The following is a 26,561-nucleotide window of genomic DNA, read 5'->3' on the forward strand; positions in this document are numbered from 1 at the left end:
CTTTGTCTTCCTGTGCCTCAGTGTGGATACTTTCTTCTGATCCATTTTCCAGTTCACTAATTCTTTGTTTGGTAGAGTTCAAACTCCTGTTAAACCCATTTATTGAGTTTGTAATTTTAGTTATTTTTTTTGTTTTAGAATTTCAATTTTTAATGCTTTTTATACTTTCCATTTTATGCTGAAATCCTGTTGTATTTTAATTACTTGAACCAATTAATTTCAAATCATGGATGCTCCATGGGTCTGTTTCTACTGTTTATTGATTATCTTGAGTCTTACTAATATCTTATCCTCTGTTATTCCTGGCTATTCCTGACTGAATGCTGGACATTGTAGGTAAAAAAACTCAAGAGGTAATCTGAGGCTCGGGATTATTGTATTTACATTGAAGAGGATCGCTTTTTCCATAGGCAGCCAGACTAGAGGCACTAGTGATCCCACGTTATCTTAACCTAATCAGGGATTGGCATGATTTTGAAGCTGGGCTTCAGTTCCTTTGAGGGATGGTGTCTTTTTAGTATTCCATGGTCAAAATGGCCTCAAATTCTGGGCTGACTTTTCTGAGATTCCTTTCTTCCCCACAGCTTCTCACTGGCTTGTTAGCTCTCCAGAGATGTCAAGATTTCCTCCTGCTATCAGGAGAGCAGTTGGGCTGATCCACCTGGTCTACCATTACCAGGCGCAGAACTTATTTTATGGCCATTTGTTTCTTCATACGTTTTGTGAATTTTGATTTCGAAGTCCTGGTCCCTGTAACTATCTCTGAGAATTCTTTAAGGCCTGGGCTTAAATCTGTCCTAGAAAATTTATGTTTGCTTTTGCTGGGTACCAGGAAGCACTGCCAACTTCAAAAAATTAAAATTTCCATTTGAGACTTCAGTTTTCACAGGGAGTATGAATTCTAGTTACACATCCAGTTGAATATATACAGATGGTCACGGATTTCTCAGGGAGAATGTTTTACTCCTTTCTTTCTGTATTCACTCATGGAAGGTACTGACCTTCCAGAGTCCTGGTTTTACATAGAGGACTCTGACCAGAATTCTTCCCCCAACCAACTTGCCTCTCCAACTTTTGTTTCTCGTGACCAGCACAGCTCAGAGCACTGTGGCTCCAGACTCCCGGGAATCAGCAGATGCCTTCAGCACAAAAGTCAGCTCACTTCTACGAAATATTGATTTCATTGTGATTTCTGCCCTCTGATTGTTTTCCTTATGTTTTGCTAGTTCAGCCAAACTTTAAATATGTATAGCTAACATTATTTTATTTGTCATTTTTATATGTAATGATCTGGGAGGGAATTTTGACCAGATACAGCCTGCCATTTTGCTGTGTGAATTTCACTACGTTAACTTCTCATTTAAAGTTAGTAAAATTAAATTAAAAACAAGGCTGATAATACTGATTTCCCTTACTTTTCTCTGCTTTATCCAGTAATTAGCATATGTGGGAGTTGGCACTCAGAGCACAGAATTCGGAGTCAATAGGCCTGGGTCTGCTTCCCCCTCTACCAGCAACAGTGTAATAACTCCTTGAAAGGCACTTGCAGTTTGAACGTTCGTAAAATGAAGACTAAAATCCCCTCAAAGTTAGGGAGCTTTGAAGGATAAATCAGATTACTAAATTGTGAACTCCTCGAGTCAATAAATATTAATGGAATACCTACTATGTGTAAGGCACTTTTCTAAGTGCTAGGGATACAACAGAAATGTGTGTGTGTGTGTGCACGTGTGGTAACAGAGAAAATGAGAAAAAGAAAGTAAAATATCTGATATTTTAGATGGTGATAAGTGCTATGTCAAAAAATAACGCAGCTGAAGTAGAGGGGCTACGATATGTGTACGGGAGAGATGCTCATGCTCCCTGCATCCCAAACGCAGCATATGACCTGGCACAGAGAAGAAGCTGATTCATCCGTTTGACAGATGAATTAATAGCTCACGAGACACCTATTAGCGTGTCTGGCAAATAACAGTAGCTTTCATTTTTAGAATAGATTTAATTGGAATCTCCTCTTTTTGCCCAGTCGATGGCAGGTTCAGGGCTCCTTTGAGGCTCACAAAGCTGTGTTTGGCTCAGGAGCTACCCAGAGAAAAATTGGGATAGAAATCCCTTCTTCCTTCGGTCACCACCCCTGCAACTCAGCTGAAGGGCTCCACGCAGCTTTCCTCCCCAGGGTCGTCCTTGTAGTCTACGGGGCTGACACCTTCCTGCCTGACTTCTTCCCTCTCTCCTAGTCGAGGCAGGAAGCCTTAAGTCCAGGGTGAGCGCCGCCAAGGCGGCCTTGATTGCCCTGGTGCCGGCTCAGGCGCGGGCCCAGGTGTGCGCGGGGGGCAGGAGCGCGGCGACACAGCCTGCCCGCGCGCGCGGAGTGACGGCGCTCAGCCGGCAGGGGGCACTGTGGCGTCGCCGTGGGTCCTGCCTGGGGAAACGCTTCTCCCCGCCTGCATTTGCCCGGGATCGCGCAGCTGGTGAGTGGCAGAGCTTGGACTTAAACTCGCGCCTCTTTGACACCAATGGTCGTATTTTTCGCACTCTCCGTGGCTCAATTTCCTGCCACGCAGGCTGTGGCTTCTCAGAGCTCCCCTTGACCCCAGGTTCTGGCACAGGACTTCCGTGTGACAGACGGAAAAACAGCTGACGAGAGAAGCTCCACGGGGTTTGCCAAGCTTCTATGCTCATTCCGCTGGACCTCAGCTTTAACCTTGGAACTTTGAAGAGATGTGTGGTCGTGAGCGAGCCCCTGACCTTCAGGGCCTCCGATTTCTCGGGTGTCCCCAAGGCCCATGCTGGTGAGAGGCTCACATGGCAGCGCAGCCAGGTGGTCTGTGCTTGAAGGCTCCAGGTTGGAGCTGGAACCATGGAGGGACTTAAGAGCGGCAGCTCCTAACGTCTGGCTCACAGGGTCTGAAGCCCCCTACTGTGGGTCCTGAACGTCAAAGAGGCTGCAGGAGATTCTGGTCTCAACTTAGCCACTCCACCCTGGCAAATCGCCTCACTTGGAATGGAGATTCTTCGTCTTGTCACATTCCTGTCTGTCGTACAGGCTGCTGTGAGCATCAGATGGATGACTTGGGGGAGCGGAGGGGATCCCAAGGCTTCTGCTGATGGCTCATCCAGGGCCAGAGCTCATCTCTCTCCTAGGCCTAAATTGCCAAAGCCACCATTCCTGTCCACCCGCCCTTCCCCAGGTGCTGAGTCTGTGGGAGGCAGTGCAGGGGGATGGCAAAGTTCGGAGATGAGGAGGAGAATTCTGTCCACCAGGGAGGACCCTGGGCTGGAAAAAGACGGGACGGGACAGGATGCCCGCTCAGGAAATGCTGCCTTTCAGGAGACATTCCTCAGGATGATGGCTTTTCCTTGCTACTTCCAGACTATGAGCTATACTGGCCTCTCTCTGAGCCTTGTATCATCCATAGGGATGGGAGGGTAGAGGCGCTCCGTGTGCTGCTGGTCCGCATGTAGCCTGGCACGGCCTTCTGGAGGGCAACTGCGCTCTGCTTAGTAGCATCTGATATTTGTATATCTCAAGCCCTAGAAATTTTGCTCCTGGGCGTTTATCCCAAAGATGCATGCACAAGGGGATGGAGAAGAGGTATCTATCCCAGCATTGTTTTGGGCAGTGAAGAGTTAGAGTCAAGCCAGGTGTCCATCACTGGGGAATGGAAAAGTAACATGACAGGCGACCACGTGCGTTACTGCGCAGCCACAAGCAGGATAGACACCCAGCAGTGTGGTTGTAGCCTTAAACTAGTGCCGAGTGAGAAAAGTAAGAACCAGAGCAAGATCTATAATATAATGCCATTGACATAAACTGAAAATACGTGCACAGAAACTAACTTGTCAGGTTTCTCAAGTTCCCATAGAAACAGAAGGATAAGCACTGAACACATCCTAAGGGTGGTCTGTGCAGGGATGAGAGTGGAGTATGGGGCTAAAGAGGAACAAATATATAAGCATGTTGGGGCAGGACCATGACAGTGTGCCATGAACTGAGGAACCGGGCCACTCTCTGTACCTAAAGTTAAAGGGAGCAGCTGTAATTGTAACTAAACATGTAACTGTCAGCTATAAGGAAGGGATAGGTGCTATTCACAACTAAAGCATGGGCGACAATATGATTGCAGGGCCAGCCCTCCCTGTGCCCCACCCACTGGGGAAGTCTAGGGCTGAATCCGTCTCCAATATGCCACCTGTCATGTCCATCACCATGAGGCCATGGCCAAAAACCAGGGCAGGATGCTCTCTACTTACCGACTCTGAGTTGTGCTCTCAAGGCACTTATAGTCTAGTGGAGAAACGCAAGGCTTATGTTCAGTTCCTCAAATCTGTGTTGACATCCAGTATGTGCTGGGCTCTTGCTAAGAGTTGGGGTAAAGAAATGAATAAAATGCATCCTTGTCATTACAGAGCTTATGGCCTGAGGATAACTTGCAATCCTAAGATGGATAACCTGCAATACAAGAAGTCAGTGGTGTGCCTGGAATATGCCCAGAGTGCTGAGAGTACAGGCTGTAACAGGCCTGGGGTAGACTGAATGTGCCTGAAGTCATCAAAATGACAGTCTCATTCATGATCAACCTGGGGCTCAAAACATGGAATTAATTATGGGCCAAGAAGACCAAATTCCTTTTGTACTTTTCATTTGGATGTGAAGGTATTTGGCAAAGAAGATGTCTAGAAATTTGAGCAGTAGTTGGTTTCTTTTTTCTTTTTCTTTCTTTCCTTTTCCACCCTCCTCCTCCTCTTCGTCCATGGGTGATTTGGGGCAGAGACAATGCTATGTGCTAGCCAATTCCCATTTCACGTTCCTCTCCCTGGGCACACAGGAAGACTTCCCCAGCATTATGTGCAATTAAGTTGGAGCCATAAGACTATATTCTGGCCAATGGGTGTGGGAGAAGTAAGGTATACGACTTCCAGGCCAGCCATAAACCCCCTGAGCCATGATCCATCCTCGCTCTTCCATTTCCACAGCGACCTCAATGGCCACATGTTTAATGTGGCAGTGTCACAAGATGAAAGGAGCTTGGGTGCTTAAGTCACCACTCAGAGAAGAATTGCCCAGGAGAACCAGCTAGTTAACACTGGATGTTATGTAAGTCACTGAGATGTGGCATTTATTTGTTCCCACAGCAAGGTCTATTCTTTTCTGATTAATACACTAAGTGCATTGCTTTCCAAAGTGGCCATTTTAAGGAATTACAGTTCTTTTAAAAAATTAATGTCAATTAATTTTATTTCTTGACAGTTTTATTGAGATATAATTCACATACCATATAATTCACCCATTTAAAGTGTACATTAAAATGATTTTTAGTATATTCACAGAGTTGTACAACCATCACTACAACTAATTTTATAACCTTTTAATCACCCCAAAAAGAAGCTCCATACCCATTACAGTCACTCCCTATTTATGTCCAACCCTCCATCTCACCAGTAGGAAACCACAAATTTCCTTTCTGTCTTTACAGATTTGCCAATGCTGAACATTTCATATAAACGGAATATAAAATGTGGTCTTCTGTGACTTGTTTCTTTCTCTCTTATCATAGTGTTTCAAGGTTCATCCATGTTGTTGTTTTCTGTTGTTAATGTTACAGTCACGTGCCGCATAATGACATTTCGGTCAATGACAGACCGCACATACCATGGTGTTCCCATAAGATTATAGCAGAGTTGAAATATTCCTATCATCTAGTGACGTCGTAGCTGTCATAATTTAGCACAATGCATCACTCACGTGTTTGTGGTGATGCTGGTGTAAACAAACCTACTGTGCTGCCAGTTGTATAAAAGTGTAGCACATACAATTATGTATAGCACATGATACTTGATAATGATAATGTGACTATTACTGATTTATGTATTTACTATACTATACATTTTATTATTATTTTAGAGTATACTCTTCCTACTTTTAAAAAACAAAAGTTTACTATAAAACAGTATGCTATGTTATGCTGGCAGCAGCTTCACATGTCTCACGTTTATTGCATCTCTTGATTGCATCATTTTCTCTTGTGCTTGGTTTAATCTTTTGTTGTTTTGTTCATCACAGTCCCTAGGCAAACAAAATCCACTGCTAATGTTGCCAATAAGAGCCCACATGAAATAATTGACCTGGTAAGGAAATTAAAAGTGATTAGGGACTACGAAGGTGGAAAGTCAGTGACAGGTATGGCTCACCAGTCAGGCACGTCCCATTCCACCACAGCTACTATCTTGAAGAACAAGAGTAAAGTGATGGAAGCTGTTAAAAGATCTGCTTCATTGAAGCCAACAAGACTAACAAAAATTCAAGAAGGGCCTATATCAGACATGGAGAAACTTCTAAAGACCTGAATTGAAGACCAGACACAGAAGCATATCCCTCTGAGCACCATGACGATAAGGGCCAAAGCAAAAAGTCTGTTCACGATGTTGAAAGAAAAGGCTGGACCTGACCACGATGTTGAATTTACTGCCAGCTCTGGGTGGTTTAAACGATTCAAGAATCATTGTTCATTACAAAATGTGAAAGTGAGAGGTGAGTCCGTGAGTGCTGATGTGAAGGTAACTGAAAAATTTTCCGAAACTCAGGTAAGCTGATTGTGGTGGAAAATTACTTTAAATATGGATGAAAATTCCCTATTCTGGAAATGGATGCCTGAAAGGACTTTCCTCCATAAGGAGGCCAAGTCAATGCCAGGTTTCAAGGCTTCTAAGGACAGGATAACAGTCTTGCTTGGGGGCAATGTTGCAGGCTACAAATCGAAACCTTTGTGATCTGGCACAGTGAGAACCCCAGGGCCTTCAAGCATATCAGTAAGCACACACTGCCAGTGTAGGACAGGAGCAATAAGAAGTCATGGATGACCTGGCCCTTCTTCCAAGATGCTCTCCTGAATGACTGTGTCAGTGAAATGGAAAAGTACTGTTTGGAGAATAACATACCTTTCAATATTTTGCTTATTGTTGATAAAGCTCCTAGACATCCTCCTTTTATTGGTGATCTTCATCCCAATACCAAAGCAGTGTTTCTCCCTCCAAATACTGTCTCTTTGATCCAACTGATGGATCAAGGAGTTATAGCAGCTGTTAAGGCCTACTACCTGATGAGGACCTTTGCCCAGGCTATTGCTGCAACTGAGAAGACACTGATGAAATTCTGGAAGGATCACAACATCTATGACTACATCAAGAACATTGCTTGGGCTTGCGGTGATGTCACCAAGGAGCGTATGAATGGCATCTGGAAGAAGACACCCAAGAGATTGGTCTCTGATTTCAAAGGATTTGCCAAGGATGAGGAGGTTGCAAAAACCAAAAGGCTGATGAGATGACAAACAACTTTAACCTAAGTGTGGATGAGCATGACAATGAGGAGCTCCTAGAGGTGGTTCCTGAGGAATTGACCAATGAGGAGTTGTTGGAACTAGAACAGGAACGCATACCTGAAGAAGAGGCAAGAGAAAAGGAAACTGCAGGAGAAGAAAAAGAAGAACCTTGAAGAAAATTCACAGTGAAGGGTTTAGCAGAAGCTTTTGCAGACCTCAACAAGCTCCTTAAGTTTGAAAGCATGGACGCCAACACCAAAAGGTTTTCATTAATAGAGAAGAATTTTCATGGTGCATTATTTTCTTATAAGCAAATCTATGATGAAAAACAGAAACGAACCAAGCAAACTACCACAGACGTATTTCTGAAAAGAGTGACACTTCCTTGAGAAGAGCCTCATCAGGTCCTTCAGGAGGTATTCCAGAAGAAGGCATTGTTATCATAGGAGACGACAGCTCCGTGCGTGTTGTTGCCTGAAGACCTTCCAGTGGGACAAGTGTGGAGGTGGAAGACAGTGACATTGATGGTCCTGACCCTGTGTATGCCTAGGCTAATGTGTGTATTTGTGTCTTAGTTTTTAACAGAAAAGTTTAAAGAGTAAAAAAATCCCCAAAATTTTAAAAATAGAGAAGACCTTATAGAATAAGGATATAACGAAAGAAAAATATCTTTGTACAGGTGTATAATGTGTCTGTGTTTTAAGCTAAGTGTTATTTAAAAAGTGTCAAAAGTTAAAAAAATTAAAAGTTTATAAAGTAAAAAGGTTACAGTAAGCTAATTTATTATTGAAGAAAGAAACATTTTTTTTATAAATTTAGTGTGGCCTAAGCGTAGAGTTGATAAAGTCTATAGTCATGTACAGTAAAGTTCCAGGTCTTCACCTTCGCTCACCACTCACTCACTGACTCACCCAGAGCGACTTCCAGTCCTCCAAGCTCCATTGATGGTAATTGAATGTACCTGTACAGGTGTGCCATTTTTATCTTTTTACTGTATTTTTACTGTACCTTTTCCATGTTTAGATACACAAATACTTACCATTGTGTCACAATTGCCTACAGTATTCAGTACAGTAACATGCTGTACAGGATTGTACCCTAAGAGCAATAGACTATACCACATAGTCTAGGTGCGTAGTAGGCTATACCACCTAGTCTGTGTAAGTACACTCCATGATGGTCGTACAATGACGAAATCGTCTAATGATGCTTTTCTCAGAACATATCCCTGTCGTGAAGCGACACTTGACTGTATTTCTAAATTATAGGCATCAAATGGGTGTGAAGTAGTATGTTATTACGGGTTTTATTTGTATTTCCATAATGACTAATGATGTTTAGCATATTTTTCATGTACTTACTGCCATTTGTAGATCTGCTTTGGAAAAATGTCTATTTAAATCCTTTGCCTGTTTTAAAAATGGAGTCGTCTTTTTATTGTTGAGTTGCAAGAGTTCTTCATATATTCTGAATACCAGACCATAATTGGATATATTCTTTGAAAATATTTTTCTCCCATTTTGTGAGCTGTCTTTTAACTTTCTTGATAGTGTCTTTGAAGCACAAAAATTTTAAATTTTGATAAAGTCCAATATTTTTCATTGGTTGCTTGTGTGTTTGGTGTCAGAGCCAAGAAAGCATTACTTAATCTGGGCCATGAAAATTTACCTATGTTTTCTTTTAAAAGTTTTATCATCTTAGTTCATTTATTTAGATCTTTGATCCATTTTGAAGTATTTTTTTGTATATGGTGTGAGGTAAGGATCCAATCCATTCTTGGCATGGGGATATCCAGTTGTCCCAGCACCATTTGTTGAAAAGAATATTCTTTCCCCATTTGGTGCTCTTGTCACCCTTGCAGAAAATCAGCTAACCATAGATGTGTGGGTTTATTTCTGGACTCTCAATTCTATCCCGTTCATCTATATGCCTCTCCTTTTGTCACTGTCACACTGTCTTGATTATCGTGAAGTAATTTCACAGAAAGTGGGACATGCAAGTCCTCCAACCTTGTTTTTCTTTTCCAAGATTGTTTTGGCTATTCTGGGTCACTTACATTTCCCCATGAATTTTAGGATTATCTTTTCCATTTCTGCAAAAGGAGCTAGTTGGGATTTTTTAGGAGTTAGATTGAATTTGTAGATCAATTAGGGGTGTATTGCCATCTTAACATTATTAACTCTTCCAACCTATGAATAAGGGATTTTTTTGTTTTTATTTTCTCTTTTTTAGTTTCTTTCACCAGTGTTTTGTAGTTTGTAGTGTACAAGTATTACACTTCTTTGTTAAATTTCTTCTTAGTATTTTATTCTTTTTGATGCTATTATAAATGGGATTTTTTTCCTAAATTTCACTTTCAGATTGTTCATTGCTAGTGATCAGAATACAACTGACTTTTATATATTGATCATATTTTCTGCAACTTTGCTGAACTCATTTACTAGCTCTAATCATTTTTTTGTGGATTCTTTAGGATTTTCTATATAAAAGATCGTGTCATTTGCAAATAGAGATAGTTTTACTTCTCATTTCCAATATGGATACGTTTTACTTCATTTCTTTACATAATTGCCCTGATTAGAGCCACTGCTACAATGGTTAAATAAAGTGGCAAGAGCAGACATCCTTGTCTTGGTCCTGACCTTAGCGGGAAAGCATTCAGTCTTTTACCATTAAGTATGATGCTGGCTGTGCATTTTCCATACATGCCCTTTATCAGGTTGATGAAGTTCCCTTTTATTCCTAGTTTGTTGAGTGTTTTTATCATGAAAGGGTATTAGATTTTGTCAAATGCTTATTCTGACTTTATTGAGATGATCATACTTTTTAAATTCTATTACTATTTAATTCTATCAATTATATTAATATCTATTAATATTCTATTAATATTATCCTATTAGTATATGGTATGCTAAATAATGACTCCTCAAAGATGTCCAAGTCCTAATCACCAGAAACTGTGAATATGTTACCTTACATTGTGAGAGGGAATTTGCAGATGTGATTAGATTATGAATCTTGAGATAGGGAGATTTTTCTGGATTATCTGGGTGAAACCAATGTAATCTCAAGGGTCCTTATAGAAGGAAAATAAGAGGATCAGAGTCAGAGAAGGTGGTATGATAATGGAAAGATAGATATTTGAAGATGCTAATTAACCTGTGTTTTTTTTAAGCCACTAATTGTGGTGATTTGTTACAGAAGCAATAGGAACTATACAATTACATTGACTGATTTTTCTATGTTGAATCAGCCTTGCATTCCTGGGGTAAGTCCCACTTGGTCATGGCGTATAATCCTTTCAATATACTGCTGGATTCTCTTTGCTAGTATTTTATGGAGGACTACTACATCTGTATTCATAAGAAATATTGATATTTCATATTCATAAGAAATATTGGTCTGTAGTTTTTCTTTTCTTGTGGTGTTTGGTTTTTCTGTCAAGGTAAGACTGGTCTCGTAGAATGAGTTAGGAAATGTTTCCATCCTTTTCTATTTTTTGAAAGAGTTTGTGAAAGATTGGTGTTAATTCTTCTTAAACATTTTACAGAATTCACCAGTAAAGTCATCTGGTCCTGGCCTTTTCTTTGCTGTAAGTTTTTTGATTACTGGCTCAATCTCTTTACTTGTAGATCTATTTAGCTTTTCTATTTTTTCTTGAATTAGTTTTTTTTTTAAATTGAAGTATGGTTGACATACAATATTATATTAGCTTCAGGCACACAGCATAGTGATTCAACATTTATATACATTAAGAAATGACCACCACAACAAGTCTAGTAAACATCTGTCATCAAAGTTATTACTTGAGTTAGTTTCGGTAATTTGTGTCTTCCTAAAAATTTGTCCATTTCATCTAGGTTATCTAATTTTTTGCTATTCAATGACTCATAATATTTCTTTATAACCCTTTTTATTTCTGGAAGATTGGTAGTAATGTCACCTCTTTCATTCCTGGTTTTAGTAATTTGAGTCTTCTGGTTTTTTCTTGGTCATTCCAGTTAAAAATTTGTCAATTTTGTCAGTCTTTTCAAAGCATTGATTTTCTCTTGTTTTTCTCTTCTTTATTTTGTTTATTTTCACTCATTATTTCCTTCCTTATGTTTGCTTGCAGTTTAGTTTGCTCTTTATTTCTAGTTTCTTAATGTTTAAGGTTAGGTTAATGATTTGAAATTGTTCTTTCTTTCTTTCTTTTTTGGTGAGGAAGATTGGCCCTGGCCTAACATCTGTGCCAATCTTCCTCTATTTTGTATGTAGGACGCTGCCACAGTATGGCTTGATGAGTGATGTGTAGGTCCGTGCCCGGGATCTGAACCTGTGAACCCTAGATCGCTGAAGTGGAGTGTGCAAACTTAACCACTATGCCACCAGGCCAGCCCCAAGAGTTACCATTTTTAACATATTAATTTATAACAATCTAGTTTGGAATAATACTGACTTAATTTTAATGGTATACAAAAACTTTGATCCTATGTAGCTCTATTCCCTCTTCCCTGCTTTATGCTCTTATTGTCACAAGTTTTATACCTCTATACATTGTGCACCCATCAACACAGACTTATAATTATTGTTTTACATGGTTGCCTTTCAAATCATATAGGAGAAGCAAAGAATTCAAACCAAAAAAATCTAGTTATACTGTTGTCTTAGTCAGTTTAGCCTACTGTAACAAAATACTATAGGCTAAGTGGCTTAAACAACATTTATTTCTCACAGTTGTAGTGGCTGGGAAGTCCAAGGTCAAGGTGCTGGGATGGTTGAGTTTCAATGGAGGCCCTCTTTCTGGGTTGCAGATGGCCACCTTCTTGCTGTATCCTCACTCGGTGGAGAGAGATCTCTTGTCTCTTCTTTTCTTTATAAGGGCATTAATCTCATCATGAGGGCCCCACCCTCATGATGTAATCTAACCCTAATTACCTCCAAAGCCCCATCTCCAAATACCATTCCATTGAGGATTAGGGCTTCAAACATATGAATTCTGGAGAGATGCAAACTTTCATTCCATAGCGACTGTCCTTTATATTTACCCATGCAGTTACCTTTACCAGTGTTCTTATTTCTTCACTGGGATTCACATTTCTTTGCCACCTACCTCTTATGCCTTCCTCTTCATTCCTCCTCACTGTCTAATTTATCTTCTGTCCCCAGAGCTTCAGGCATCCTTTCATTTCATCCCGTGGGCCTGTAAGAGTTTCACTTCCTATCTGTGTTACCATTGACCTCTGTTGCCTTCCAAGGTCACGGTTCACAGGCTGCCTTCTCTCCCTGCCCTCATCCAAAGTACAATGTGAAGGCATCTATTTCTCAGGCTATCAGAACATAGTCCACTTGAGGGAAAACTAATTTTCAAAACATATACTTTCCATCTTGTTTCTAGAAGGCTGAGGCAGTAACCTCTATACTGTCTGCACTACTCTGGCCAATTGCACATATTTAGCAACCATTAAATAAAGCAGTTGTCCCCTTGAGCAGATATTGGGCTCCAGTAGGGACGCTATAAAACACAGGGTAGACTCAGTAATGGGTTTCTGGTAGGAGCAGACCACCAGGGCTGGCCATTAACACCACATTATTCAGGACCATTGTTAAAGAACTAATCAATTGTGAATTAGAGCTTGAGCTATGTATAACTTATTTGTAGCATGGTGTCCCCATTAATCATGTTCTGGAGTGCTGAGAAAAGATTGAAGTGAGCTAAAAGTTGAAGGTTTAAGGTTTCTTGAAACAAAGCTCATTTAATGATATTCATGAGTGGATGACGTATTATGGTAACAGTCCTTGGTATTAGTCCAATTCCATCGGTGATCCCAAGGGCTAGATAGCTGCCCAGATGCTGAGCTTTCTGGAAAACAGTGATTAGTATTCAGCATGTGTCTGGGGAGAAACCATATACAGCACATCTTGTATTTTCAAAGCTCTAAGTGGAGACCAAACGAGAAGGAGAGGTTTAAGATTTCCACATAAAATTCAAAAGTTGTATTAGGCTGGAGAGAGGGGCTAGATTTCCTTGCAGTTGGGGACTTACTTCCTCAGAGCCCCATAGGACTGGAAACTGACCTAAACATGAGAGTCACCTTTGGAGGGGAAGACACAAAGCAAGCTTGGAGTTGCAAACTACTAAGGCGCTTTTTAATGCTATTGGTCCAGCTACTATTATTTTCATGAGCAACAATAGCACTGTCTGCCATCTCTTTGGACTTACTGTGTACCAGGCTCTGTCACAGGTGTTTTGTAGAATTAACATATAGTTTAATTTTCAGAGCAGTCTTTCATGGTGGGTTATATTATCCCCATTTTAAGATGAGAAGACCATGTACCTCATGTATCTATGGCATTGAGCACAGAAAAATCCTGGGGTGAGGGGGCTCATAAAGCATCTTGTTGCTGCCTCTTCGCTGTTCCTGTAAATCCACTCTGTGTGGCTGGTTCTTTTCCTGGCCCTAGATGAAAACTTTGGCCCACGAATTTTCTGGTCTCTCCTAGGTAATAAAAACAGTTCTCCGGTCACTCTCTCAAGTCAATTTAAGTGCAAAATATGGTCTCAATTCAGTCATAAAAATATCTAGTTCCATTTAATAATCCAAGTTCTGAACTTATATAAGTTGTGACTACCCCTCTGGCTCGGGCTAGAAACCTGCTTGGGGAAGGGGTCCATGATAAGCTTCTTCGAGCTTTCCCCACGTGGGCACTCCTCTCCTTCCATGGGCTTGGGGAGGGAAGAAAGGAGAGGGGAGCAGGAAGGTTCCTACTTGCCAGGACTGATGTGGCTATTGTGTATAAGTATTCTTTGGGCCTTTCAGGCATTTAAGGCTGGCTTTCCTCCCAGAGCACCTTCATAGGTCGTTTAGAGACACACACCCAGTGCCCATCACCTGCTAGGCCATCTCACCTGTAGGGCTGATGTGGGAGATGTGCTTTCCTCCACTTGTGGCTGATATTCCTTCTTCAGCTCCTGGGAAAGTGGCAGATCACGACTGGACCCTTGTTGTGGTCCCCTCACCTTACAGTCTTCCTGGACAGAACCCAATCCCCTCCACTGGCTCTTTCTCATATGTAGCCCACACATTCTGACCCACACTGGAAATGTAGGCTGATCCTGGTGCAGCTCTCTCTCTTTTGCTCTGCCATCAAAGCAGCTAGGCAGCCTGCTCTGAACTGTGTCCCCCCCCGCTCCTATGTTGAATCCCCAATATGACCGTATGTGGAGATAGGCCAATAAGGAGGTAATTAATGTTAAATGAAGTCATAAGATTGGGGCCCTGGCCCAACAGATTGTGTCCTTATAAGACAAGATACTAGAGTGAGTGGTCTCTCCGACCCCACCCCCACCCCCAGGTGCACTCAGAAGAAAGGCCATGCGAGGACAAAGTGGCCATCTGCAAGCCAGGAAGAGGACTCTCACCAGAAACCAAATCCTGCTGGACCTTGATCTGGGACTTCCAGCCTCCAGAACTCTGCGAAATACATTTCTGTGGTTTAAGCCACTAAATCTGTGCTATTTTGTTATGGCAGCCCCAGCTGACAAAGGCATAGCCCATCTCTCAACTTTTAGATTTCTCAGGTGTGAGCCAGGCACCAGTCTACTATGCGGCTCAAACTTCTGTGTTCATGCCTAAATCATTAAGAGGTGACCATGTAGCCGCTCTTCCTAGGCCTAAGGGGAGTGGGAGGCACCTTTCCCCTCTCCCCAGTGGCAGGGCTGGAGTGAGGCTTACAGCACACCAACAGCTCTCTCCAAAGAAACCTTTTAGCCCTCAGTGCTTTTAGATCCATAAAGTGAGGGGTTTGAGAGATGTGTAACTGGTTTTGCCACTTGGTTTGACAATTTTGGTCAGGCATTGTCTTAGGCACATGACATCTATTCTCTTGGTGTCAAGCCAAAGTTCCATTTTAATGCTATTTAATAAACAGCTGTAAGAGGTTAGACCCATGTCTTGAATCCAGGTATCTTAAGATTTGTGGTCTTTCCATGACTGTATTGCACTGACCCTCTGAAATGGAAGGATTTCAGACTCTTTGCCCATGAGGGCAGGGCTCTGCCTGTCATATTTACCACACATCTCTTGACCTCTAACATGTTTAGCACAGAGACTACACTATTGTCATGTGGCAATGGCCACATGGACGTCAGCCAGTACAGTTTCTGGCACATAACAATGGCTCAATAAATATTTGTTAAAATTGTTGAATGGAAGTGGGAGACCTTCTTTCTAGCCTCAGAATGAGGGATTGGGAGTCACAGAGAGATGATAGGGACTTCTGGAGGGGCCAAGGACGTCTGTTGAGTGAAGGGAGCCTCCATGGCACGGAGCTGGGAAATGTTACCAGCTGAACATTTCCCACTATAGGCCAGGTTCATTTCCATTCGAGTCCAGCTTCCTCCTCTCCAGGCATACATAAGCCATCTCCCCCAACTCAGGGGCTGTAGTCCCTCCTGGCCCCCAAAGGAGACAATCACTGAAGACAGAACCACAGTGCTATAATTAGGCTGCAGTCAGTCAGGGAGTGGGGGTTGGGTGGGAAGGAGCCAGTATTTCAGCTGCCCTGGAGGAGAGGAGCCTCTGCCCCAGGTCTAGACTTCAGAAAGGGCCTCAGCCCATGGTTTGGTAGATTAGCCTTGGCCCTTGGCCAAGGTAGGAGGAAAAAAAACAGAGAAAAGCACAGTTAAGACAGGGGCCGAGGGTCATTACTGTTTTCAGTTTCACCCTTAATGTGCTGGGCGGCATTGGCGAAAATCTTTACTCTCTAAACAAGCCAGGGAGCGGGAATCCGCTGGCTAATGCTTTGCATATGTATGTTGCAAGGAATAATGAGACAGGCTCCATGAAGCATATTTTGTCCTTCAGGGACAAACAGTACAAGCTATTTATTTTAGGAGCATGGATTAACCAGCTCCCCAGCTTAGCCCAGAAACACCCCCGGCTATCCTGGCATGGTCTCTCAGAAGCAACAAAGTCTAATTAGGTGTCCTTTTCTGCCTGGAGCCCAGCTAACCTACTTGGAGCAGAAGGCAAAATGCTGTTGGTCAGGGATTCAAGGTCCTGTGTATCTGACCATAGCCCCTCTGTCCTCGTTCATTCATCCAGAAATCTTTATTGAGCCCGTCATCTGCACCAGCCCAGTGCTGACCCCTAGGGGTGCAAAACTGGAAACATACTGGTCTTTGCATCTCCAGTTTCAAGTCCCATCACTCCCACAATGCTGTTCCCCATGTTCCAGCAATTTCCCGGCCATCTCTGTTCCCTTGCACAGTCTGTCCCTTCTGCCTGGAATGCCCTTTCTCTTTTCTGCCTGCCAAATCCTTGCTTCTCCCTCAAGTACCACCTCTGTGAGGCTTTCATGGACTCCTTTAAGCAGAGCAAATCACTCTCTGTTCTTGTCGCTCTGCATGAGGTAAAGACAGAGAGTGCCTCCCCGCTTCAGTCTTCCTGGTGGTAAACATGGCCACGCCCACTCTGTCTGTACAGTGATGGATGGCCCTGGATTACTCTTAATTACTCAAAGCCAAACAGGACCTCATTTTGAGGTGGTTTCACCCATAAATCTGCCTCAGAGCCTGGACCCCACAGCCGGCATTCTATCCGGCCTCTGGAGGGCAGTTTTTAGCTCGGATAAGGTAATGTGCGTTGTAGTCTTACAGAAGGCTAGTGTCCGGGTTGGGTAGACCAAAGGTCCAAAAGACCCCAGGAAGCTGGCATGATAATGAGATAAGAATAAATATTTTGGTGTTTGATTTATTAGTGTTTTCTCTTTCAAAAAATGAGCCAGGAAGAGTCAGGCTCATTTCCCAACTTGAGAAGAAAGTGCAAGCATGGGTCAGCTGAGGGTGGGCGGGCTGAGCATTGCAGGGCGGGAGTTGGCTGTTGACCACCTGCTTAGACACAACCCATTGACTCATCTGCTCCCCTCCCATGGAACCTGCCTGTCCAGGCAAACAGGCCTCAGAATGTCCACCTGTGGGTCCTGTCGGAATCCTCCCAAGAGTCAGGACCACTTCCCTCCCCACATCCTGTTGTAAAATATAGTGTATTAATAGAATATTTGAGGTAGAGCAAGGTCAACAGATAAGAGACAATTGCCAGTGAAAGGATAGTTACTCAGAGTTCCCAAGAGGATGGGGCATGCATGCCATGCAGGGACACATGGCGAAGCAGCAGGGTGGGTCAGGAGGCAGACAGAGCCGGAGGGGTCAATGTAGGCAAGAGCCTTTATCATGGTTTCCATTTGAAGGAACAGGCAAGGCAAGGTAGGCAGGCTTAGGATTGGCTAGTCTGAATATTTCAGTGGGCTCTGGGGCATAAGGGCTCTCCCTAGTTGCTTTGGTACCTGGCCCTGGGGTGATTAGGGCAGGAGGAGAGTGGCCTGGAATATGAGAGGCTCATAAAGGAGATGGTGGGCTCTGGATTGGTTGGTTTACATGTGAAAAGCATGCTCTCAGACTAGTCTAGGAATTGGCTAGCCCTGGGAGGGGCTCTGTCCAACTACTCAACTCTGTCTTTGTAGTGCACAAGCAGCCATAGATGATACCTAAATAGATGAGTGTGGCTTGTTCCAATAAAACTTTATTTATAACAATAGGCAGTGGGAAGAAATGGGCTGGTGGGCCCCAGTTTGCAGACTCCTGGCTTAGAGAGTTGGAGGTCCACAGGCAGGCAAGGGCAGGGTGCAGGAAGGGAACAGACGGACAAACCTGGAAGGGCAGCATGTTGTCTTGTGAGCGAGCCAGGGGTGGGCTTTGAGCAGGAAAGCAATAAGGGAGCCGCTATTAGATGGTGGTGTTCAAAGGGTCACTTTGGTATTGGTGTGGTGACCAGAGGTGGCAAGGCTAGCTAGGAGGCTATTGCAATGGGCCTGAACCAGAACAGTGTCCACTGGGGGTAGGGAAGAGGGACAGGCTGAAGTGAGTTTAGAAGACAGAAAGTGACAAGATGGGGGATGTCCTGTCTATGGGCTGATTCTCAGGTTTCTGGCTTTTAGAAGAATGGGCTGATGGTGAGGCCACTCAGTGCCATGAGTAGGCCTGGGGCGGGGCTGTGAACATGAGGATTGACGCCTGTCAATTGTGTGAGACTCCGGAGGAGGATGAAGTTGAGCTTCCCATGTATGTTCTATGGGATTCTAATAAGTGAACTAAAGAGAAACGGGTGTGGCGATATTACCCCATTTTCTTTAGGCATCTGCTATCAGTTAATTGTTATTCTTTTGGGGTTATCTGTCTTTTCTTTTTGGTTGCTTTTTAAAAATTTTTTTAACTTTATTATTTTTCGATTTTATTGAGGTCATACTGGTTTATAACATTATGTACATTTCAGGTATGCATCATTATATTTCGGCTTCTGTGGAGACTGCCTCATGTTCACCACCAAAAGTCTAGCTGCCATCTGTCACCCATATGTGCCCCTTCACTCCTTTTGCCCTCCCTGCACCCTCTTTTTCCTCTTCATCCTTGATTTCTGCAGTTTCACTACAATGTGTGAGGTGTGAATTTATTTTTATTTATTCTGTTCACTATTTGCAGTGCCTTGTGATATAAGGACTCATGTTTTTCTTCCATTCGTGGACATCCCCAGCCATTATCTCTTCACACACGGCACTTCTGCCATCTCCTCTCTTCTCATCTCTGGAGCTCCTGTTAGACAAAAGTTGATACCTTTCAAACTATCATCATTCTTTCTTAACTACACTTTCATTTCAAAAAATAATTCCTTTATTTCTCTTTACTGCCTTTTGAGTAAAATTCTTTAATCCTACCTTCTAACTCTTAAGTCCTCTGTTTGATTCCTTTATCTCTAGAGTTTGTTCAGTGTTTTGAGTTTTCATTTTAATGACTGCTTGTCAATTCTGAGTTTTCATGTTGGCTCTTTTTCCTATTTACTTGATATTGTTTCATGATTTCCTGTTCCTTTAAAATGTATATTATTCCTTGATTTAATCTCTTTCAATATCCTAATATAGCCGTGTAAGAGTCCAGCTTATATCTGCAACTGGCCGTGTGCTGATAGACATGCCCATTCACCAGGCTAGGTGGCTTGGTCTGGACAGAGAAAACCACACAGGACCTTTCCATGTGGTTTGACCCGTCAATACACTTGGAAAGCACTGGTGATGTCATTACAAAGTGACATTTGTGATGAATGCAATGTTAACAGGCACAGATTTCATTCGAGGGTGCTTATGAGGGAGGCACTCAAACTTTGAGAACTTGGCTTTGCTGGGTTAGACCCATCCGAAAGACAGCGGATCTGATTTCTCCTTGGGCAGAGGTTTGTTTATCCTGAATGCAGAGCCAACAGCCCTATTAGTTTTGAACTGACTTAAATATTTTTCCACATTTGGGCAGAGCCACTATTTGCCAAGAGAAGGGTACAACAACATATTGTTATGATTCTCTGAGGACAGGGAACTGTGCATCACTCATATTTCCCAGTACCCTACATCTGCCACACTGCTCAATAAAAGTTTATTGACTTACATTGTAAAATGGTTATTTAATATATGAATCATGATAGAAATAAATTTTGTAGACCGTAACTTATACATTCAGATGGGTGTTGCAGCTGCCTTGGGAGCCTCTGTCCTAAGTGAGTGATGTGGCCATTACTCTAGGGGATGCAGGGATCCTGCTGAAATTGCTCTAAGACCATTACATAAGCCACCATAGACGGTCGGAAATTAACCCTGTGGTCACACTTCGCATGCATGCATTGTATATGTGTGTGTATGTCTATTAGGTATATATAGAATAAAAACAAAATATATTATAATGTAAGATATGTGGATCTATTATATACTTATTTGGTAAAAAAATAACATTGGTAAAAACCATTAACACATCAAATCAACCCTGTTGCAACATTTGCAACATTCTTTCTTCCCCTTATTGTATCCCAACTTAATAAAACGGCATTTGGCTTCCACTAAAGTTTCAAAATCTTTCAGTATTTGATAGTCAACAATTATAATCGTATGTTGACTCTGCAATATACTATTTTAATGATGTCTTAATACATAGCAATCCTTGGGCAGAACTTCCAGAATTGCTGTTTTATAACTATCAACTGGCATATTAAAACTAACCTCAGGGGCAAGAAAGCCAATTGCTGGAGATACATCTTTAGCCAAAGGATTGTTGAACATATGATTGGCACACATAGAATTAAGCTAGAAATGGGCACCCAGAGACCTCTAAAACTTCTAAAGAACAGTTAGTTTGCAAGGATCCTGGGTGAATGGTTTGAGAGTGAATTTTTAAAGGGTCTTAGTAATCTAAAGACTCAGTGGAAACTCAGCCCCTAGAGGAGTTCGGCATTCCCTGGGGACCTATGAGTGGGCCCTCCATGGAAGTTTCTACATCCACAATAGGGCCAAAGTCAGAAATGGATAATCATCTGAAACTGGAGAGAGAGGAAAAATGCAGAAAGTGGAAAGGGAGGGAAAGGGAAGGAGAGTTGGATATGGGGAGGGAGGAAGAGAATAAATATTGACACAAGAAGAAGACAGAAAGTGAGACAGCAAGATGGAAAGCATGAAGAGAGAACTTTGGACAGAGAGAGAGAGAAAGAGAGAGAGAGAAAACAGAAGAAATAGGAAGGAGCCTGTTGGAAAGTGCAGGGACGCTCATTTTCCCTGAGTCTCATTTAAGCTGACCTCCACGTTGTGTGCATAATGTCTGTGTGTTGGACTGTACGGAACTATCAGTCACTGGGCCGATCCCCAGGCAGCCCTGGGAGTGTGCGGATCCTTATCATCGCTCTGCTGGAAAGGAGTTTTGCTTTGGCTGGCCTGGGCTCTATCTACCAAGGGATCCTTTGATTCACTGGGTCATTTACATTTTTCCTACAGTGGGATGGATTCCCCTAGACTTGAGTATCTAGTCTTTTCCAAGGGAAATCCCAGTGTTCTCCTAAGAAATTCCAGGAGGAGCGCCTTCTAATTCCTTGGCCATTTTTGAATAACATCTCCTGAAATGTTGAAACTGCTTGGTGTCTAAAACATGATGGTTTTCTGAGGAGGGCTACAAAGCCAAAGGGAGGACAAGTTCATAGTGTGTGTGGGACTAACGAGAATGCTCCCTGGCCAAGAAAATCCCACAGCGAGCACCCATGTTGCCCTGGATCCCAGCCAGGCATGCGGACTTGTCCTGACAACTCCATGAGGCATGTGGTTAGAACTTTTATTCCAGAAACACCAGATCGTGGCACCACATCAAGTTTTACAAAGATCCTCACCAAACCGTGGACATTGTTCTCTGCCTCCTGAGTCCACCACTCTCCTGCTCCAAAGATAAAATGAAAAGAAGAGAGACAGCTTCTAGATCACCATGGCAACCACCTGGAAACACCTGTCTCTGTTGGCAAGGGAGGGTTGACAAGGGGTAGAATTTGAAAAACTGCAAACATCTTGTTTTCATTGACTTACAGCTAGTTGTCCAAATATTTGTATCATTTAAGATATATGCAAAAAAATCACTGAATTTAGAGTGCACTTTTATTATCCAGTATAAACATCTTCTGGCACAAGCCTGAACTTATCTGAAAATAATCTAAACAATATAAGTTGTAACTAGGAAAGGGTAGGCGTATTCACTTAGTACATGCATATGCTGGGCACCAGGGATCTGGCGATACACACGAGGGACATGTTTTCTGCCCTGGTGGAACTGACTTTCCAGATGGGAAAACAGATAATACACGAGTAAAAACGTTAACAAAGTAATGAGAGGTTATGGGCCCATACTGAGGAGGGAAGGAAGATGGCCACCGTGCCTGGGGAGCCACTTTAGATAGGGTGTTCAGGGAACGTCTGTCTGACGAACAACATTTCAGCTGCAACATGAAAGATGTAGGTAATCAGCCATGGGAAGAACCGGGGGTGGTGGGAACAAAACCTGCGAAGGCCCAACAGCGGGGAAGAGAGTGGAGGATCATGGGACAGAAAGGAGACTGTGTGGCTGACGTATGTGTGAGAAGGACAGGGGTGGGAGATGAGGACAGCAGGGGCAGGGTCACATGGGGCCGTGAGACGAGAAAACTCCAGGGTGAGAAGCTGTTGAAGGGTTTTAAGTGGGGGAATGGCGTGATTTATGTTTTTGAAATATTACTCTGACTAGGGTGTGGAGAATGTATAGGAAGGAGCCAGAGAGGAGGGAGGGAGATGGTAGGGAAGCTTTTGCAGGGTCCCGGGGAGAGGTCTGTGAGTTGGCGCACAGTGGTGGCAGAGAGGTAGAAAGAAGCAGACAGATTAGAGACATAATTTGGAGGCAGAAACAATGTTTATTATGGCTGCATTAGACTGGGGATGGAAGGAGAAACTGAGGAAAAAAGGATGACTTTGAGGTTTTGATGTCAACATTAGTGGACAGTAGTGTCATTTACTGAGATGGGGAAGCCTCCAGAAGGAAAGAATGTATAAGAGGGAGGAAATTGGGGATTTAATGTTGCAAAATCTAAGTGTGAGGCATGCAGTGGCTGCCATGGTGTGCTCCCCCCATCCCCCTTCAAGACCAAGGCCCTCATCCCCCCAGCTGCCAGCAGCGTTGGCTGAATCACAGCTGAGTCTGTCCCCCAGGCCTCACCCTCGGCAGAAAGCAGCTGACTCTCAAGATTACACTCCTTCCCTGGGGCAGCTCGCAGCCAATGATATACAAAGGTCTGCCCCTTGCCTCAATCTGGAACGACTTTGAAGGGTTATTCCAGCTCCAAAACTCCGTATGGGATCAGCTGAGCATGTCAAGACTGCATTGAGTTCCATACCTCCCTGTACCCAACCCTGCTTCTCTCACTCTGTCACAGTGTTCCCGAGGGCACCTCCCAGTGAACCTTCTGCCCACAAATCTCCTTATCAGAGACCCAGAACTCACACTAAGGCAGTTGGTGCCAGGAGTGGTTCTAGGAAGCAGACCCTAAAATAGGATTTTAGAGCTGCATCACCTGCCAGCTAGATACAAGGGCCCCATGCCCCTGGCATCTGTACAGGACAAGGGTTGACACTTTCACTGGTAGTGCAATACCTCAGCCATTTGAGAGATATGGGGAAACAGAAATTATAAGGCAAAGAAATTCAGTGGCTGTTGCTGACTGTTGTTGATGCATTGGAGAAAGACAGTAAAAATGCTGAGGATGATTAATTTAATTATTAGTCAATTACCTGCTTCACACAGGATCCAAGTTGACATTGCTAAAGGGGACTCAGTGTGTTATCATGGTCTCCCTTTTAGAGTGAAAGGGGATGGGGTTCAGATAATAAATAGAGTCCCCATAGGTGCGGTTCATAGTGAGCCCTTGACGTCCCACTATGGGACCTCACTATGGCCCACTGGGTCCTTGAGGTCACCCAGTGATCATTTCTCCCTTTCCGGAATGTACACTTGGAATAGGTGAACTTCATCCTTGGCCAATGGGATAAAGAACTACTGTAGCAGAGAAGGCCAAGTGGAAGCCTGTGAAACAGCCTCCCTCTCCCCAGGCAAGACAACAAGTCAACAGCACTACTGTAACCCTGTGAGAATGGCATCTTTTAGTGTCCTGCTTCAAGATCTAAAGAATGCAGGACCGGTTGTCCCCATCACATTCCCATGTAACTCATCAGTTTGCCTGCTACAAAATTTAGATTGGGTCCTGTCACATGACAGTGGACTACCGCAATGTTAACCAAGAGTTAGCCCCCAAAACTGCTGTGCCAGATGTGGTATCTTTGCTAGAGCAGATTAACAAGGTTCAAATGCAAGATATATGACTATCGAGCTGGAGAATGTATCCTTTTCCACCCCTGTAAGAAAGGAAGACCAGAGCAGTTCATATTTATGTGTGACAGTCAATAGTACCCATTTACTTACAGACTTCCCCAGGGCTATGTTAACTCTCCCATTCTCTTATAATAGAACTCAGAAGGGCCTGGCCTGTGCAGACCCTTCACAGACTCCACTCTGATCCACGGTATCCATGGCATCAAGTTAATCAGATCAGGTGAGCAAGAAGAGGCAAGGAAATTGGAGGTCTTCATATGATACCTGTACTCTAGCAGGTGGGAGATAAAGCCCAGGAAGATTCAAGGACATGTCATATCAGTGAAGTTTTTAGGAGTCCAGTGGTCTGGGGTATGTCAGGACATCCTCTCCAAAGGAAAGGACACTTGATTACATCTTGCTCTCCCCTCCATTAAGAATGAATTAGAACGAGCAGCAAACCTCTTTGGGTTCTGGAGACAGCCCAGGGATGATCATTCCAGGCAGTAGGGCTGAGCCTAATGGAATCGGCCACATGTGCCAGGCTGGACTTCAGAACTGCTAAGGACAGTGACTGTGGTGTGCCTCCCCATCCCTCCTTTTTAAACAGGGAGAGTCTCCAGGGGTCTGCTATGCCCGTCACACCGTTTTCTCTCAGGGGTTGGCGGTTTGGAGGAGATAATCTCTCTTTTGAGTTCACTGGTCTGCTGATTGAAATTGCTCAAGTAGCTGTCCCCGCAGAACCACATGGGAGGACACCCGTCTGCACCTGCACCTGACTTAGATGACGCAGTCCTGGACTTTGAGCCTGAACATGATGCTGACATAGGATGACACTTTGGGGGTGGGGTGGGGTGGGAGGGGCATGTGTGTACTTTGCATATGGGGGTGTATGAATCTTCCCCCAAATGGCCACAACATTTCCCATCTCACCTGCTCTTCTAAAGCCTTGCCACTCCCTAAGCAAGAGGTGAACTCTGTCCCCTCCCCTTGAACTGCCTTTGTGACGGCCTCAACTATCAGAGGATGGTAGAAGTGATGCCGTGTAAGTTTTGATTTGTCACATGAGGTGACACAGCTCTCATGAGTGTCCTCATCTTTTTCTTAGAGTGTCTGACACTGAAACTCTGCCATCATCCTTCAGGGTTGCCAAGCAGCCCCTTGGAGAGGCCTCTTGTAGGGGTTCTGGCCGACAGTCCTAGCTGAGGTTCTTACGGCTGGCACAGGCTGCCAAATACGCAAGGGTGTGAGCCTTCTGATAATCCCAGCCTCTACTTGTCCTTCGAGCCACCCCAACTGATGCCACATGAAGCAGAGGTGAGCTGTCCCTATCGAATCTCAGATTTGGGACAACTGTGAAGAGCCATCCCAGTCCCAGAGCTTCCTGTGGGATTGACTACACACATGGAGAGGTCATATATGAATATGGAGGTCAAGAGAGAGGTCAGGGCCCAAGAGGTTAATTTGAAAGATAGCAGAATGTACGTGGTCTTAAAAGTCTTGGGTCTAGGTGACATGACCTAGGGAGGAAGTAGAGAGAGGAAAGGGGATGGAGGGCTGAGCCCTGGGGCACTCTATCACCTAGAGAGCTGGCAGAGAAAGGGGAGCTAGAAAGGAGGAGGAGGAGAAAGGAGAGCTCACTCCAGAAGCTGGAGAAGAAGATGTCCCAAAGGAGCAGGCTGCTGAGAGCTGGAGAACAGGGCAGTAAAATGTCTATGCAATTTGATACCCTGAAGGTCACTGGTTACCCGTCAAGAACAATGTTATTGTGGTATAGGGGGCAAAAGCCAGTGGAGTGGTCTGGAGAGTTGAAAGTCAGGAGGTGGAGGCAGCCTGCAGAGAACCGACGGGGGATTAACCAAACGTGTGAGGGCTGGTCTTCCACGTCATCAGAGGAGGACACAGATAGGGCTAGGTTTGCATCTAGAAGCAGAAAGGTGAGGGCTTTTGCCAAGACCGTTTGTAGAGGGAGAGCACCCATATAAAGGGTTCCAGCCCCAACCCTTCTAGCCTGTGTCTAGAAGATCAATCAACAATCCCACAACGGAAGTCCTGACCTTTCCCTTCTCAGAATTTCTGTGGCTCTCATTCTCTGTTGTCCAGGACTCCAGGCTTGTCTGCCTGGTGGGCCTGGGGGCTCCTGAGCAGGTCTTTGGTTCTTTTGTGTTCTCGGAGGTTCCAGAAAGTGCTTGGTTCCTATTAGAATCCTGCTCGACACTTGCTGATTGAGAGCTTATCAATTTCATCTGACAAACTGGAATTGCTGAGGGCCACCCGGGAATCCAAGCAGCTCATAAAGAAATTACATAACATCAGGGCTTTTACAAGTTAACCCACCAGAGAGATCAGAACTCTCAGAGAAAGGAGAAGGTCCTAACAGGTCCCTGAGGTGGGTGGCTGATTGTCCTTGAGAACTAAGACAAGCTACAGGTTTCCCGGCAACCAGGGCGCTAGGGGCAGTTCATTGTCTATTAAACAAATGAGCTGTATTTCGTGAAATTTCTGGGTGCTGCTCC

The 26,561-nt window shown here is 43.8% G+C and overlaps 1 long non-coding RNA gene across 1 annotated transcript; it reads left to right on the top strand.

Moving 5' to 3' along the window:
* The first annotated feature begins 2,423 nt into the window (after window positions 1-2,423).
* LOC138924269 (uncharacterized) lies at window positions 2,424-8,743 on the top strand. The gene is made up of 2 exons (XR_011439134.1): window positions 2,424-3,191; window positions 4,411-8,743. It is a non-coding gene; the product is annotated as an uncharacterized lncRNA (long non-coding RNA).
* The last annotated feature ends 17,818 nt before the right edge of the window (window positions 8,744-26,561 follow it).

This window comes from Equus caballus, chromosome 1 (genome assembly GCF_041296265.1).
Source record: "Equus caballus isolate H_3958 breed thoroughbred chromosome 1, TB-T2T, whole genome shotgun sequence".
In the NCBI taxonomy this organism is placed as follows: Eukaryota; Metazoa; Chordata; class Mammalia; order Perissodactyla; family Equidae; genus Equus; species Equus caballus.